At 40.8% G+C, this 15,936-nt stretch overlaps 1 protein-coding gene across 5 annotated transcripts in view; it reads left to right on the forward strand.

Moving 5' to 3' along the window:
• Positions 1-15,936, forward strand: part of LOC132399784 (cadherin-4-like) — a 689,576-nt gene that overhangs the window by 131,636 nt on the left and 542,004 nt on the right. The window lies entirely within an intron of this gene.

Consider the following 15,936-nt stretch of genomic DNA (forward strand, 5'->3'; position numbering starts at 1 on the left):
ATTCAAGATTGTTGGGGCAGAAATGACTGTCGTTATTAGTTAGGAGAGGTTGCTTGGGAAACTGAAAAGCCTGAAGGTAGATAATTCACTTGTACCAGATGGACTACACTGCACGATTCTGAACGATGTAAGATGTAAGTGAAAAGATTGTGGAGGCAATAGGAGTGATCTTTCAAAAATCACTAGGTTCTGGAATGGTTTCGGAGGATTGGAAAATTACAAATGTCACTGCACATTTTAAGAAAGGAGGGAGGCAAAAGGCAGGGAAATATTAGACCAATTAGTCTGACTTTAGTGGTTAGGAAGATGTTGGAGTTCATTAATAAGTATGAGGTTTCAGGATACTTGGAGTTGCATGATAAAATAGACCAAAGACGACATGGTTTTCTTAAGGGGGAGTTTTGCATGACAAATCTGTTGGAATTATTTGACAAAATAACAGGCAGGATAGACAAAGGATAGTCAGAAGATGTTGGATGCCTGAATTTTCAGAAGGTCATTGACAAGGTGCCATACATGAGGCTGTTTACAAAATAAAAAGCAGATGGTATTACAGGAATGGTACTGGTATGCATAGAAGATTGGCTGACTGGCAGGAGGCGGACAGAGGGAATAAAGGGGGCCTTTTCTGGTTGTCTGCTGGTGACTAACGGAGTTCCACAAGGGTCGGTGTTGGGATTGCAAGTTTTTTGTTATATATCAATGATTTGGATGATGGAATTGATGGCTGATGACTAAGTTTGTGGAAGTTACAAAGATAGATGGAGTGACATGTAGCTTGGAGGAAGCAGGGAGCCTGCAGAAGGACTTAGACAGCTTAGCAGAATGGGTAAAGAAATGGCAGATGTAATATAGTGTAGGAAAGTGTATGGTCATGCACTTTGGTAGAAGGAATAAAAGCATAAATTATATTGTATATTGGGAGAAAATACAGAAATCAGAGGTGGAATGGGACTTAGGAGTCCTTAAACATGAACTTGCAGGTTGGGTCATTGGCAGAGAAGGTAAATGCAATGGTAGCTTTCATATCAAGAGGACTATAAGGCTTTGTAATGTGTTGTTCAGACCACATGGAGTATTATGAGCAGTTTTTGGGCCCCTTATTTAAGAAAAGGTGTGCTGGCATTGGTGAGGGTGCAGAGGAGGTTTCCAAGAAGGATTTCAGGAATGAAACAGTTGATGAGGAGTGTTTAATGGATCTGGGTCTGTAATCACTGGTGTTTAGAAGAAAGGTGGGGGAAGGAATTTCATTGAAATATATCAAATATTTAAAGGCCAAGATAGAGTGGATCTGGAGAGGATGCTTCCAATAGTGGGGGATTCTAGGACCAGAGTGCACAGCCTCAGAATAGAAGGATGTTCATTTGTAACAGATGAGGAGGAATTTCTTTAGCCAGACAGTGGTGAATCTGTGGAATTGAATTCATTGCCACAGACAGCTGTGGTCACTGGATGTATTTAAAGTGGCAGTTGATAGGTTTTTTGATCAGTCAAGTCATCAAAGGTTATGGAGAATTGGATTGAGCGGGTTTAATAATTCAGCTGTGGTGGAATAATTGAACAGACTCAATGGGTCAAATGGCCTAATCTGTCTTATGGTCTTGTTTGTCAGAGCATATTTTGGGGAGTAAAATCGCTCTTCCATTCTTTAGCTGGAACATCGATTGTCTGCCCATTCATATCAGTTTTCCAGCTTAAGAATATTGTGGTGAGTATTTGGTCCATAATGACAAACAAGGAAGCTCATTTAACTCAACAACCATTCATATTGTGATAAATATGAAAACATACTGGGCACTATGACCCAGGGAGAGGACAGCTCGGTCTCATACAGACAGGGGGAGAGACTACCACACACTGTGGTTACAGTCAGGGTGACCCATAAACACACATATGCAAAATTGTATGACCTAGCCTAAGACGTAACAATAAAAGAACTTGAGCATCCCACTGTAATCCTACAAGAAGCATTTTAACACAAGGATATTAAATAGTGCTGGTCATTAGGAATGCTGGGGTGGGCTGTTGACTACGTCTCTGCCCCCCACCCCTGGGAGTGCCACAGTTTTAATGTTTGTTATGATTTATAACTACAAATCATTGAAATAATTCACAGGAAGATACAGGAGTCCAAAATACGGGTCTGACTTCGTTAAACTTTGTTTAACTTCGTTTTAACTTTTGTTAAAAGGTGTATACTTATCACATGGTAGCATAATAACATATGCAGTTCATGTATATATACATATAACTCATAATGAAATAAAGAAGCAAGAATGCTTAATCAACCAATATATATACAAGATTACTCAAACATTATTGAAATATTAAATACACAACAATCCTGATTCCATCTTTATAGAGGATGACTCACCCACTCCCCTTGTCACACAACCCAAACTGCCTATGTAATCCTCTTTGGGCATGAACTCCTATTTTATTTCTTCCCCCACCCAAACCATACCTCTGTGCTCAAACTTTGTGTGTGTTTGTGTTTTTTCCTGCATCAATGAGTTCTGCTGGTTTTTTCTTTAATTTTATTTTAAAATTAGTTGGAGAGCTTTTAGGAATGATAATTGCTCTTATGAAATTGTTTTCCTGTGGGATCCTGAGTTCCACCTGTTCTTTTGCACATCGGCACAAAACTATGTCCTGGTCATTTTCTCCTGCTTTGCTGCCTTTAGTTAAAGATTTTTTTGTGGAGAACAGTGATAAGCACGATGCAGGAGTGATTGCTCTTCCTGCTTTTCTTCCCAGTGCTGATCCAGGTCATCTTGGTTGCCAATGATGCTTGGATGAAGATTAGTTTATGCTTATTGTGGACATGATAAAGAAACATGGATATTAGTTTGCCTCCAAGGTGCCAGGGTCCAAGATGTTTCTGAACGTGTCCACTATATCCTCAAATGGGAAGATAGGTAGCCAGGAGTCATGGTACATATTGGTACGAATGACATAGGTAGAAAAAGGGAGGAGGTCCTGAAAGCAGAATATGGGGAGTTAGGAAGGAAGCTGAGAAACAGGACCTCAAGGGAAGTAATCTTAGGTTTGTTGCCTGTGCCACGCAACAGTAAGGATAGGAATAGAATGAGGTGGCAGATAAATGTGTGGTTGAACAATTGGATCAGGGGACAGGGATTCAGATTTCTGGATAATTGAGACATCTTTTGAGGCAGGTATGACGTGTACAAAAGGGACAGGTTGCACTTGAATCCGAGGGGGACTGATATTCTTGCTGGCAGGTTTACTACAGCTGTTGGGAGTGGTTTAAACTAATATGTAGGGGCATTCTAACCAATATGATGGTGCTGAGTATGACCCAGCAGGTTTACAAGGAGATGATGGCTTTAACATGAATGTAAGGAAGGACAAAGGTTTCAAATGCAGACAGAGCAAAGAGCTAAATTGTACCGCAGATGCAAAATTCAAAAGGGCAAAGAACGTAGGACTGAAGGTGCTGTACTTAAGCGTGTGTTGCATTCGGTAAAAGGTGGATGAACTTGTAGCTCATTTGGAGATTGGGTCGGTATGATGTTGTGGGATTCACTTGGTCGTGGCTGAACGAAGACCATAGTTGGGAGTTTAACATCAAAGGATATACTTTGTATCAAAAGGACAGACAAGAAGGCATAGGCGGTGGTGTGGCTCTGTTGGTAAGAGATTGAATTACATCTTTAGAGAGAAGTGACATAAGGTCAGATAATTGAACCTTTGTGAGTGAAGTTAAGAAACTGCAAGGGTGAAAAAAACATTATGGGAATCATATATAGGCCTCTAAATAGTAGCCAAGATGTGGGATTGACATTGGAAAGGAAGCTGGAAAAGGCATGTAATATGGGTAATGACACAATTGTAATGGGGGACTTCAATATACAGGGGGTTTGAGAAAATCAGGTTGGTGTTGGATCACAAGAGAGGGAATTTGTTGATTACCTATGAGGTGGCTTTTTTGAGCAGCTTATGCTCAAGGCTATCTCAGAATGGGTGTTGTGCATAACCCAGACCTTATAAGGGAGCTTAATGTGAAGGCACCCTTAGGAGGCAGTGAGCATAATATGATTGAATTCATACTGCAATTTGAGAGGGAGACGCAGAAGTCACGTGTATCAGCATCACAATGGAATAAAAGGAATTACAGAGGCATGAAAGAGAAGCTTGTCCAGGTGGATTGGAGGATAATAGCAGAGCAGAAGTGGCTGAAGTTTCTGGGAATAATTCGCAAGGCACAGGACAGATGTGTCCCGCAGAGGAAGAAGTTCTCAAATGGCAGGGGTAGGCAACTGTGACTGACAAGGGAAGTTAAGGACTACATAAAAACCAAGGAAAGGGCATATAAGGAAGCAAAAGTGAGTGAGAAGCTAAATGATTGGGAAGCTTATAAAATCCAATAAAAGGCAACTAAAAAAGCTATTAGAAAGGAAAAGATGGAATTTGAGGGCAAACTAGCTGGTAATATAATGCAGGATACAAAAAGTTTTTTCAGTTATACAAAGAATAAAATGGAAGTGAGAGATGATATTAGACCACTGGAAAATGATGCTGGTGAAGTAGTCATGGGGCACAAAGAAATGACAGGTGAACTTCATGGGTACTTTGTATCAGTCTTTATTGTGGAAGACACAAGCAGTGTTCCTGAGTCTGTGAGTGTCAAGGAGCAAGAGTGAGTGTCATTGTGATTACAAAGGAAATAGTGCTGGGAAAACTGAAAGATCTTAAGGTGGATAAGCCACCTGGACCAGAAGGACTACATCCCAGAGTCCTGAGAGAGGTTGCTGAAGAGATAACGGATGCATTGATTATAATCTTTCAAGATTTACTTGATTCTGGCTTGGTCCTAGAGGACTGGAAGTTTGCAAATGTCACTCCACTTTTTAAGAAGGGAAGAAGGCAAAAGCAAGGAAATTATAGATCAGTTACCCTATACACAGTGGTTGGGAAAGTATTGGAATCTATTATCAAGGATAAGGTTTCGGGGTGTTTGGAAATTAATAATAAAATAAGTTAAAGTCAGTATGGTTCTGTAAAGGGAAATCTTGCCTGACAAATCTGTTAAGAGTTCTTCGAGTGTGTAACATCCAAGTAAACTAAGCAGGGTGGACAAAGGAGAGACAGTGGATGTCATCTACTTTGCTTTTCAGAAGGCATTTGACAAGGAGTTGGTAGTGCTGAGGAAGCAATGCAATTGCAGCAGGACTTGGACAAATTGGGAGAATGGACAAAAATATAGCAGATGGAATACAGTTTGGGAAATGTATTTTGGTAAAAGGAACAATAGTGCAGAATATTATTAAAATGGGGAGAAAAATCAAAAATCAGAGGTGCCGATGGACTTGGGAGTCCTCATGCAAGACTCTCAGAAGGTTAGTTTACAGATGAGCCTGTGGTAAAAAAGGCAAATGCATTGTTGGCATTTATTTCAAGGGGAATAGAATAAAGAGATAATGCTGAGGTTCATAAGACACTAGTCAGGCAGCACTGGAGTATTGTCAACCGTTTGGAGCCCTATATCTCAGAAAGAATGTGTTGACATTGGAGAGAGTCCAGAGGAGGTTCATAAGGATGATTCCAGGACTGAAGGGATTAACATATGAGGAGCATTTAGCAGTTTTGGGCCAGTACTCACTGGAATTTAGAAGAACGCTTGGAGATCTCAGTGAAACCTACCAAATGTTGAAAGTACTAGATAGGGTGGATGTGGACAGGATGTTTGGTGAGGGTATCCAGAACTAGAGGGCACAGTCTCAGACTGAGGGGCAACCTTTTAGAACAGAGGTAAGGAGGATTTTTTTTTCAGCTAGAGTGTAATGAACCTGTGGTATGCTCTGCCACTGATAGCAGTGGAGACCAAGTCGGTGGGTATATTTAAACCGGACATTGATTGTTTCCTGATTGGTCAGGACATCAAAGAATATGGTGAGAAGACAGGTGTATGGGGTAGAGTGGGATCTGGGATCAGACATGATGGAATGGCGCAGCAGACTTGATGGTCTGAGTGGCCTAATTCTGTTCCTATGTCTTATTGTATTATGCTAAGAGGCCTGTAAAAGTGCCTCAGCTTGAGATGTCAGCGACCTATTAATTTACATAGATGTTGCTGACTCACCTTCTTCCAGCATTTTGTATGTGTTGCTCTGGATTTCCAGCATCTGCAGACTTTCTCCTATTTATGCTTGTGCTAAGAGTACAATCCGAAAATGGAAGTCATTCAACATCCTTGGAAAGGGAATGAACATTTCCAGTCTATAACCTTTCAATTGACCAATGTATTCCAACCAGCGTTTGCTGAGTAATTTATTATGTAACAGATCTTTGGCACCGAGACTGGACCCTCAGCTCAGAAAGGAAGGAGGGAAAAGAGGAGAGCAGTAGTGACAGGAGATTGGACAGTTAGGGGGACAGATGAAAGGTTCTGTGAGAGAGATCAAGAATCCTGGATGGTCTGTTGCCTCCCTGGTGCCAGGGTCCGCGATATCTTGGATTGAGTTCTTTGTATTCTCAGGACAGAGGGTGAGCAGCCAGATGTCGTGGTCCACATGGGGACCAATGACATAAATAAGAGTAGGGATGAGGTCCTGAAGAAGGAATATAGGGAGTTAGGAAAGAAGTTAAAAAGGAGGACCTCAAGGTGGTAATTTCGGGATTGCTGCCTGTGCCACGAGACAGAGAGGGTAAGAACAGGAAGTTATGGCAGATGAATGCGTGGCTGAAGAGTTGGTGCAGGGGGCAGGGGGTCAGATTTCTGGATCATTGGGATCTCTTCTGGGGAAGGTCTGACCTGTACAAAATGATGGGCTACACCTGAACTGGAAAGGGACCAATAACCTTGTGGGCAGGTTTTCTAGAGCTGTTGGGGAGGGTTTAAACTAGTTTGGCAGGGGGGTGGGAAGAGGATGGAAGTGCACAGATTAGGGTAGAAGGACAATGGCATGATGCTATGTGTTCTGAGTTGGTGAGGAAGGACAGGCAGGGGACATAACATAAATGTAGCCAGTTAAGGGGATGAAATGTGTCTATTTCAATGTTAGGAGTATTAGGAATATAGAGGATGAATTTCAAGCATGGATCAGTACGTGGAACTATGATGTTGTGGCTGTTACTGAAACTTCCCTGGAGGAAGGGCAGGATTGGTTGATGCAGGTACTGGGGTTTAGTTGTCTTAAAAGGAATAGGATGGGAGGTAGCAAAGGGGGTGGGGGAGAGAAGCTTTACTGGTCAGGGTTAGTATCAATACTATAGAAAGGGAGGATGCTGCAGAAAGAATGTTCACGGAGTCAGTCTGGGTGGAAGTCAGAAATGGGAAGGGATCAATCACTGTGCTGGGAGTAGTCTATGGGCCCCCAATTAGCCCTCGGGACACCAAAGAGCAGATAAGCAGGCAGATTTTAGAATGGTGCGGGAAATACAGGGTTGTAGTTATGGGTGATTTCAACTTCCCTCATATTGACTGGCAACCTCCTGACTGCAAGAGGGATAGATGGGCCTGAATTTGTCAGGTGCCTTCAAGAAGGATTCCTGACACAGTATGTGGACCGGCCGACGAGAGGAGAGGCCATACTGGATCTAGTTCTGGGTAATGAACCTGGTCAGGTGATAGACCTCTTGGTGGGGGAGCATTTTGGTGAGAGTGACCACAACTCCCTCAGCTTCAGCATAGCTATGCAAAAGGATAAAAACAGACAAAATGGAAAAGTGTTTAACTGGGGAAGGGCTAACTATGAAGGGATGAGGCAGGATCTAGCGAGAGTAAATTGGAAACAGATGTTCAAGGGTGAAAGCACAGAAGTAATGTGGAGGAAGTTTAGAGACCACAAGTGCTGGGTTCAGGATAGGTTAGTCCCACTGAGACAAGTTAAAAATGGTAGGAAAAGGGAACAGAGACTGACGAAACGTGCGAGACAACTCGTCAAGAGGAAGAGAGAAGCATATGTTAGATATAAGAAGCAGGAAGCAGGAGGGGCTCATGAGAAGTATAGGGTAGTCAGGAAGGAGCTTAAGAAAGGACTTAGGAGAGCTCAAAGGGGTCATGAGAAGGCCTTGGCATGTTGGTTTAAGGAGAACCCCAAGGCGTTCTATGCGTATGTGAAGAACAGAAGGATGACAAGTAGGGCAGCTAAAGTATAAAGAAGGCAACATGTGCCGGGAGGTTCTAAATGAATACTTTGCTTCAATATTCAAATGTGAAAAGGACCTTGATCAGGGTAAGTTCCAAATGGAACAGGCCTGTGTGCTGGACAATGTGGAGATTAAGGAAGAAGAAGTGTTGGATCTTAAAAACATCAAGATTGTTAAGTCCCCAGGGCCGGACATGATACACCCCAGGTTGCTGTGGGAAGTGAGAGAAGAGATCGCTGGAGCAGTAGCTATGATCTTTGAATCCCCTTTGGCTGCAGGGGAGGTGCCGGAGGGTTGGAGAATAGCAAATGTAGTTCCCTGTTTTAAAAAAGGTAATAGGGAGAATCCTGGGATCTATAGACTGGTGATTCTTACGTCAGTGGTCTGCAAACTATTGGAAAGGATTCTTAAGGATAGGATCTACGAGCATTTGGAGAAGTAGTCTACTCAAGGATAGTCAACGTTTCTTTGTGAAGGGAAGGTCATGCCTCACGAGCGTAATTGAGTTTAGTCAAAGCCTAAAAGAAATTGATGTGGGTAGGGTGGTAGATGTGGTCTATATGGATTTTAGAAAGGCATTTGACAAGGTCCCCCACGAGAGACTCATCCAGAAAGTCATGAGGCATGGGATCAGTGGAACCTTGGCTGTTTGGATAAAAAATTGGCTTACAGGAAGAAATCAGAGGGTATTAGTGGAGGGGAAAGTATTCTGCCTAGATGTCAGTGTCTAGTGGAGTGCCTGGGACCCCTGCTCTTAGTGATTTTTATAAATGACCTGAATGAAGAGGCGGAAGGATGGGTGAGTAAGTTTGTGGATGACACAAAGATTGGAGGAGCTGTGGATATGGTTGTCAAAGGTTACAAGAGGATATAGACAGGATGCAGAGTTGGGAAGAAAAGTGGCAGATGGAGTTCAATCCAGACAAGGGTGAGGTGATGCATTTTGGAAGAACAAACTAGAAGGCTGAGTACAGGATTAATGGTCAATTACTTAAGAGTGTGGATGAACAAAGGGACCTTGGGGTTTAAATCCATACATTCCTCAAGGTCGCTGAGCAGGTTGATAAGGTAGTTAAGAAGGTCTATGGATGCTGAGCTTCATTAATAGGGGGATAGAGTTCAAGAGTAGAGAGGCTGCAACTCTACAAATCTCTGATGAGACCACACTTAGAGTATTGTGTTCAGTTCTGATCTTGATGGAGGTCTACAAGATTATGAGAGTCATAGATAGGGTGGATAGCCAGCACCTGTTTCCCAGGGCACAAATAGCAAACACCAGAGGGCATATGTACAAAGTTAAGGGAGGGAAGTTTAGGGGAGACATCAGGGGTAAGTTTTTTACACAAAGGGTTGTGGGTGCTGGAATGACTTGTCAGGGATGGTGGTGGAGGCTAAAACTTTAGGGGTATTTAAGAGCCTCTTGGACAGGCACACGGATGAAAGAAAAATAGAACGTTATGGGGTAGTGTGGGTTTAGTACTTTTTTTTAAGGAATATATGGATTGGCATAACATTGAGAGCTGAAGAGCCTGTACCGTGCTGTAGTATTCTAGTGTTCTGGTGTTTTATTTGCATTCCAGCTGTCTCCTGCAGCAAAAAGGCAATTGACCTGGAAAGTATACAGTTAATATTATCATTGTGCAAGGATCCCTCTTAAGACATTGCCAAAATGGTGAAGTAGTAAGCAGAGATGGCATTAATGTTTTTGCAGAATTTGCATTCCTTATGATCATGATTACATGGATCCATGCAATTAATTCATTAACATTTCTTGGCTGATCTTTGACTGACATTTCATCAAGCCTTTTCCAAATGTGATTTTAATGAGAGCAGCCTAATGTGGTTTCACAGAAAAAAAGATACAAACCATCTTCCTTGTGTAGGGTTGTCTATATTGGATTAACGCTCAGCACTTAGTGTTTGATGTTTGAAATCTCAGAAATGGCATTCAGATTCTTTGATTACCTATTTTCTAAGGAAAGGCTGAAGGCTTAAATGAAACAAGATGTCAAAGACTCACTGTGTTTTCCTGCAGTAAATAGCTGAACAAAACATAGAAATGAATACATGTGCAAATTCAGGAAAAAACTTCTATTTTAATGGCACTAATAGAGATTTATGCAAACTAATTAGTGCAACCTGGGATTCTTGCTCGAAATTGATCATTACCAAAGTTACATCAAATAAATGAGGCATGCAAGTTCATCTGCAGAACTGTTAACTTTGTTTTTTTCACGGAGAAGCTGTCTTAAATTTGACATATTACCCTAGTCCTGACAGACCGCAAACTTGGGCTGAATTCAAACAATCGTGTTTGTCACCCCACCCACACCTACTGCCCTTAAGCTTATGCCATGACTTGAAGATTAATTTGGATGAATTATTCAGTTTTAAAAGTCTTATTTTGGTGAATTGGTTTAAGAAGCCAATAAAATATTTTCTTGCTGTCCTTGCACTACATTGGAAGAAATCAGTAACTTGAAATTGTGAGGCTTTTATACTTAATTTTGAAATGTGCTCTGGAGAAATTTCATCAGAGCGCTTGGCAATGTTTGGGCCTTGAGGCCATTTAAAGTGGAGAAGCTTGTGAAGCTAAAACAGTTTGATGTGTAATTGCAAGAGGAAATGAAAAACCTGCTGAGCATGGCAGGATGTAGTGCCTTATCAACCTTTGTGTGCATCCAGCAAAAGCTAAAATTGCCAGTGGTTCCAGTGATATCGACAAAAATGGTGCCATTTTTCATGGGCTGCTGTGTTCTGAATCAATGCTGCAGCCCTGTGATTGGAGCGAGAGGAGGGGGATGCAATGGATGACTGCAGTTGTCAGATTCTTAACCAGTCATTTTTCATGCTGTAGAGCCTGGTGTACTTCAAGATATGCAAAATAGTCACTCCTTTGAATGTAATTCAGTCTGACTACTAAAAATTATATTTTAATGAATGGGACAAACTTTGGAATTTGGCCAAAAAATATAAACATTGAGAAAATGGAATGTTTTGACACTCCTTGTACAATAAGCTGAAGGAATGTCACTACCCAAAGATATATGGTTTTCAAAACCAAAACTATAGGAATTTGATTTGAATTTTTTTATAGAGCAGTTTCTAGTTGATATGATTTACAAAAAAACTTTTATTGGTACACAGCTTTACACTTCCAGTTTTCTGTCTTTAGCTGTGTCACTTGACCCTAAAGATTATCAATTAACTTGCTCACCTTTACTTTTAGAACGTGGGTTTAACAGCTGTCGGCCCAGCTGAAAAAGGAGAGCAGAATGGATGGAGGTGGATTTTACAAGAAATTACAGACTTGGAGACCATGATAATACAGGTGGGGCTGTTAGGGGTGGAGCAGGGATGTGAACCCAAGGAAGGTTGATAAAATATAGACATCCCTTTAAATAGTTCACAGTATGGGTAAGAAGCTCCATTGTGGGCAGAAAGCCAATGAATATACTGGCCAGTATATGAGACTTGATACAAGGGAAGATGCATACATCAGTCTTTTGAATGATCTGAAGTTTACAGAGTTGAGAGGATAGATGAATTACCCAAGGGGAAATTGAATAATCATGTTTGGAGGGCTAGCTAAACCTTTGATATTCAGTGGCTAGTTGATTGGGTGGAGGTAGAGGTGGATAATGTCACAGAGCTGGGCATAGGTCTTTCCATTGCAGAAATGAGGACAAATTTGTAATGCAACTCCTGTGTAACTAACATCCAAAGACTGAGAGCAGCTTTAGCTATTTGCTGGAAGAGAGGTAGAATCTGCAGAAGGGTTACGATATTTGCATTGGAACTGTTGATCATGAAGCCAGTTAGAGAGCAGAGGAATTGTGAGGAATAGAAGATTGGAATGTCACCCCATAGTTTCAGCAGCTGAGAAAGACTGTGAGTTCCACTTTAATCTCTAAGCAATGAAATGAACCTTGTTAGCATGAGACGTGACTTGGACATCTATCAGGCTTGGGATGATAAGATGATCGACAATGAACATCTCCAACAAGGTGCATTGCAAACACTGCCCTTTACCTTAAACAACATTAGTTTTATTGACTTCTCTGCAGCAGCATAGTTAGTGGCAGGGTGCTGAACAGATGGAATATTTTCCAGTTGCTGATCAATTATTATCCCAGGTAGGATAAAGCCCTATCTCATCCAGCACCTTAAAGACACCACTCCACCACTGGCCTTTGAGACTGTGCTATCCATTAGATGATTTGGAACAATTTGACAATGTTTCTTTGCCAACATTTTAAACTTTAAATTTTTGCTATTGACAAGAGTTGCAACTGTGTTGGATCTCTTTAAAAGCACCTGGTTCCTTTCCTTGTCATTTACCATTGTTACTTGGCTAAAGTCCATGAACTCATTTCTTCGCAGTATTGGGATAATATTTTTGTTCCTTAAGGTTGGCATAGTCGAGAGGGTGTAGAGGGGAAAGCTCCCACTACCTATTAAATGCTCCCAATGGTGTGCGTTTCAAATAGCCTCTGACAACCATGTTCAGTTCCTGGCTTTCACACGTGGTTTATGAACCATTTCTACTGGCAGGAGAAAGGGCAAAGGTAAGTCACTGTTGCCTTAAAACTGGTTGCTCCAGATAGATGGTATTTGTCAGCCATGTTGGCAGCTCATTTATACCCATTCATGAAAACAACTTTGGGAGTAAACACAGAGGAAAAATCTGGAGCTGGAGTCTCTAAGACAGTCCTACATTGAGTTCAATGCTGACTGGGAACTCTTGCGATGCTGCTGATATGAAACTGTATCGGTCTCTGCCGTTCTATTGGATTCATCCACTGTGTGGAGTGGGGAGTCTGTAGTATGGACAGCAGCTTGTTTTCTATATTACAGTGACATAGCTTGCATACTGGCTCGCCTATCGACAGCTAGAATGCAAATCCATGGCCGACCCTGACCAGTGGGTCCAAGAAGATAATCCTTCTCTGGAATTTCATGTAAAGTGTTAACAGTCAGCTATCAAGATTGTTGACATTAGCATAAGTGTGATATTGCCAAGGTCCAGCATAAATCTAATTTTTTAGGCCATTATATTTAATCTAAATATATTATGTTCCCTTTGACCTAATGGAGTGATATAAAACTGCAATTTTTCCGAATTAATTTCCCTTTCTTCCTGTAAATAGTTACTTAAAATTCATATAAAATGAAAAGCATTATTTTTAGTCTAGTTTGTTGAAATTTAGTTTGTCTCATTTCAGTTCTTGCTGGTATGACTGCCCATCAAGATGGAGGAATTGTCTGGAGATGTGGATTGATATGAGTGTTTTACTTGAAGTTAATAGGACATATTGGAGCAAATGCAAATAAATGTAATTTGTATTTATCGCCTCTCTACAGTTTTATGTTGGAAATAAAAGACTAGAGATGGCATTTCAATGCAGCAATGCAAATATAGAAAGAAATGAAGCTCATTTGGCTCATTAATCTGTAACCGTCCTGGCTGGGTTATAGGTTGTACTTTGTGGTGCCACACTTGGTTCTGTCTCTCCACTGAGTGTTTTGTCTGTGCAAGGAAATTTCAAAGACACCTAATGCTTTGGCCTTTTGGTGGTACTGTATTTCCAAGTAGCAGGTCCATGACCAAAACAATTGTTGACAGAATATGCAGCCCCCAAATTAACCTCTTTGTGAGGCGATTTCAATTGGCTTCCTCTGGTTTGAAACTCAGTTGCCTCATTTAATTTTGTAATTTATTTTCCTTTCTAGTCAGAATGTGCTACAGATGTTCTTGTGTCCTTCAGTCTTATAATTTCTTTATGTCCTTACTAATCTGTTTATGTGCACAGATTTCTGGCCTTTCAGTGCCATAACAACTTGACCTTCACACCATTGAAGTAGAAGACTTCAACTTTGTCTTTCCCTCCTACTTTGATTTTGAAGTCTTAGAATCATGTATTTACTCGTTCCAACTTAACAGTACCTGCTCTGACTAGTGGGTATCTAGAATTGTCATCTCACATCCACGTTATTGGTGTTACCAGATCTGGTGATTTCAGCTACTTCCCATGGGTAAATTGGAGAGGGGGCCTCTTTAAGGCAGGAGTGAAATATCCTTTGAACTGTAATCACTGGAAAGAAAACTACCTTCAGTGTCTTGGTTGAAATGTTTTAATTGAAGTCGCCTGGATCTGGAGGTAGAAATCTAATGCAATTATCTTTACAAAACTTGAATGTCTTATTTTTATATCTTTTTACAGTAACATTTTCTGGTTTTTTGCCTCACTTTTATTTTACTGCCTGCTGTTTCATTTGGTTATATTATTTTTATGAGGATCTAATGGGCTATACAATTTGTTTCCTTTGAACACTGGGTGCTGAACCATGTCGCAGCTGTTTAAGAGGGCCTGTGATGGTTGACAAATGCCAAACACCTGGGAGCAGCATGGGCTCCAGGGGCAGCAACTGCATTGTACAGCTTAAGTGAATATAATGATTCTCAAAATGTATCAGTCTGTGCAATTTCAAACAATATTGTTTCCAGTCAAAATGTCTTTACTTCATTAGATGGCTGAGGTGCAGGAAAAGAGCAACATAAATGTGCTCCTTTGCCTGTAGCGCTGTCAAGCACAGAAGCTCTGCTGGCTGAGTTGGTGCTGGCGTATTCTGGTGTGTGTATTGATGTGGTTAATCTTTTAACTATTCAGTTTGTATTTGTGTTTCTTCTCTCATTGTATAGATATTATGTGCTAATACAACTTCAGAAGCGCTTTTCACCAGCCACAAGTATCTCTGTGTACATATGTAAGGATTGCAGAAGTATTCCCGAATAAGATACTGAAATAAGCAGCTATTCACTGCACTCTGTTTCACTGTATTAAATTCAGTTTGTAAATGTTGCAGTAAAATAGACCATATAAAAATATTTATTTCTTTTTTGTTGTCAGCTCTGTTCCAGGCTTGCCATTGCTTCTCTTCAGTTGACTAGTTGAGGGCAGTAGTAATAACTCTCTCACTATCCATTTCACGTCCACACACTTTCCCCAAGATCTCTCACTTGTTTGGCCCCTCTCTCTCTCTCTCTCTCTCTCTCTCTCTAGCAGCGTGCCTGAAATAAAGAATTAGCGGGAATCAATCAGCTCCATTTCTCTACACAACTGCATGTTGCTATTCTAGTATATGAAGAAGCACTTTACATGATTGACTTCATTCCTAATGAAATTTCAGAATTAAGATTTGACAGTATGATGTATATCCCAGCATAATTTCAATCTGAAAATCTAAGATGATCTCGAGGCATTAAAATCTCTTGTCTTCAATTGTGTCTGATTTTCTTTCTTTCTATTGCAGCACAGAAGGCTTGTGCTCCAGCTAGTACTTCCAACATCAATAGTTTATGACCAAGGATTCTTCACTCTGTTGAAGAAATGTGTGTGTTTAAAAAAAGGTCCAATTTCCCTTTTCTATTCCCAGCACAAATGTTTTAATGCTATTTTTTTCTATTGATTCATCAATGCTTTTGAGATAATGGATCGGGTTTTTGGGGCAGGTTTATGGAGAAACTGTGGTGTGTTAGTCACCTGCATGTTCCTTTCTGCTGGTTCTGTGCCCTGCTTCACAGAAGTGTGTAAAACTATCTCTCTTCCTGTGTGGCCAAGGACTGGTCGTGGAGTTTTGGAGAGTTTCCATAAGCTAATGAGCTGAGGAATTGGATACATTTCATATCTAGCTCCTCCGATTTATGATGGCTATAAATGGCAAATCAAGGAAGGTCTCATTTATTTTCAATAATATCATTGACCTTATTGTTTATATTTTTAATATTCATGAGCTGGATGTATTAAAGTGATTCTTTAGAAT

This window comes from Hypanus sabinus, chromosome 9 (assembly GCF_030144855.1).
Source record: "Hypanus sabinus isolate sHypSab1 chromosome 9, sHypSab1.hap1, whole genome shotgun sequence".
Classification (NCBI taxonomy): Eukaryota; Metazoa; Chordata; class Chondrichthyes; order Myliobatiformes; family Dasyatidae; genus Hypanus; species Hypanus sabinus.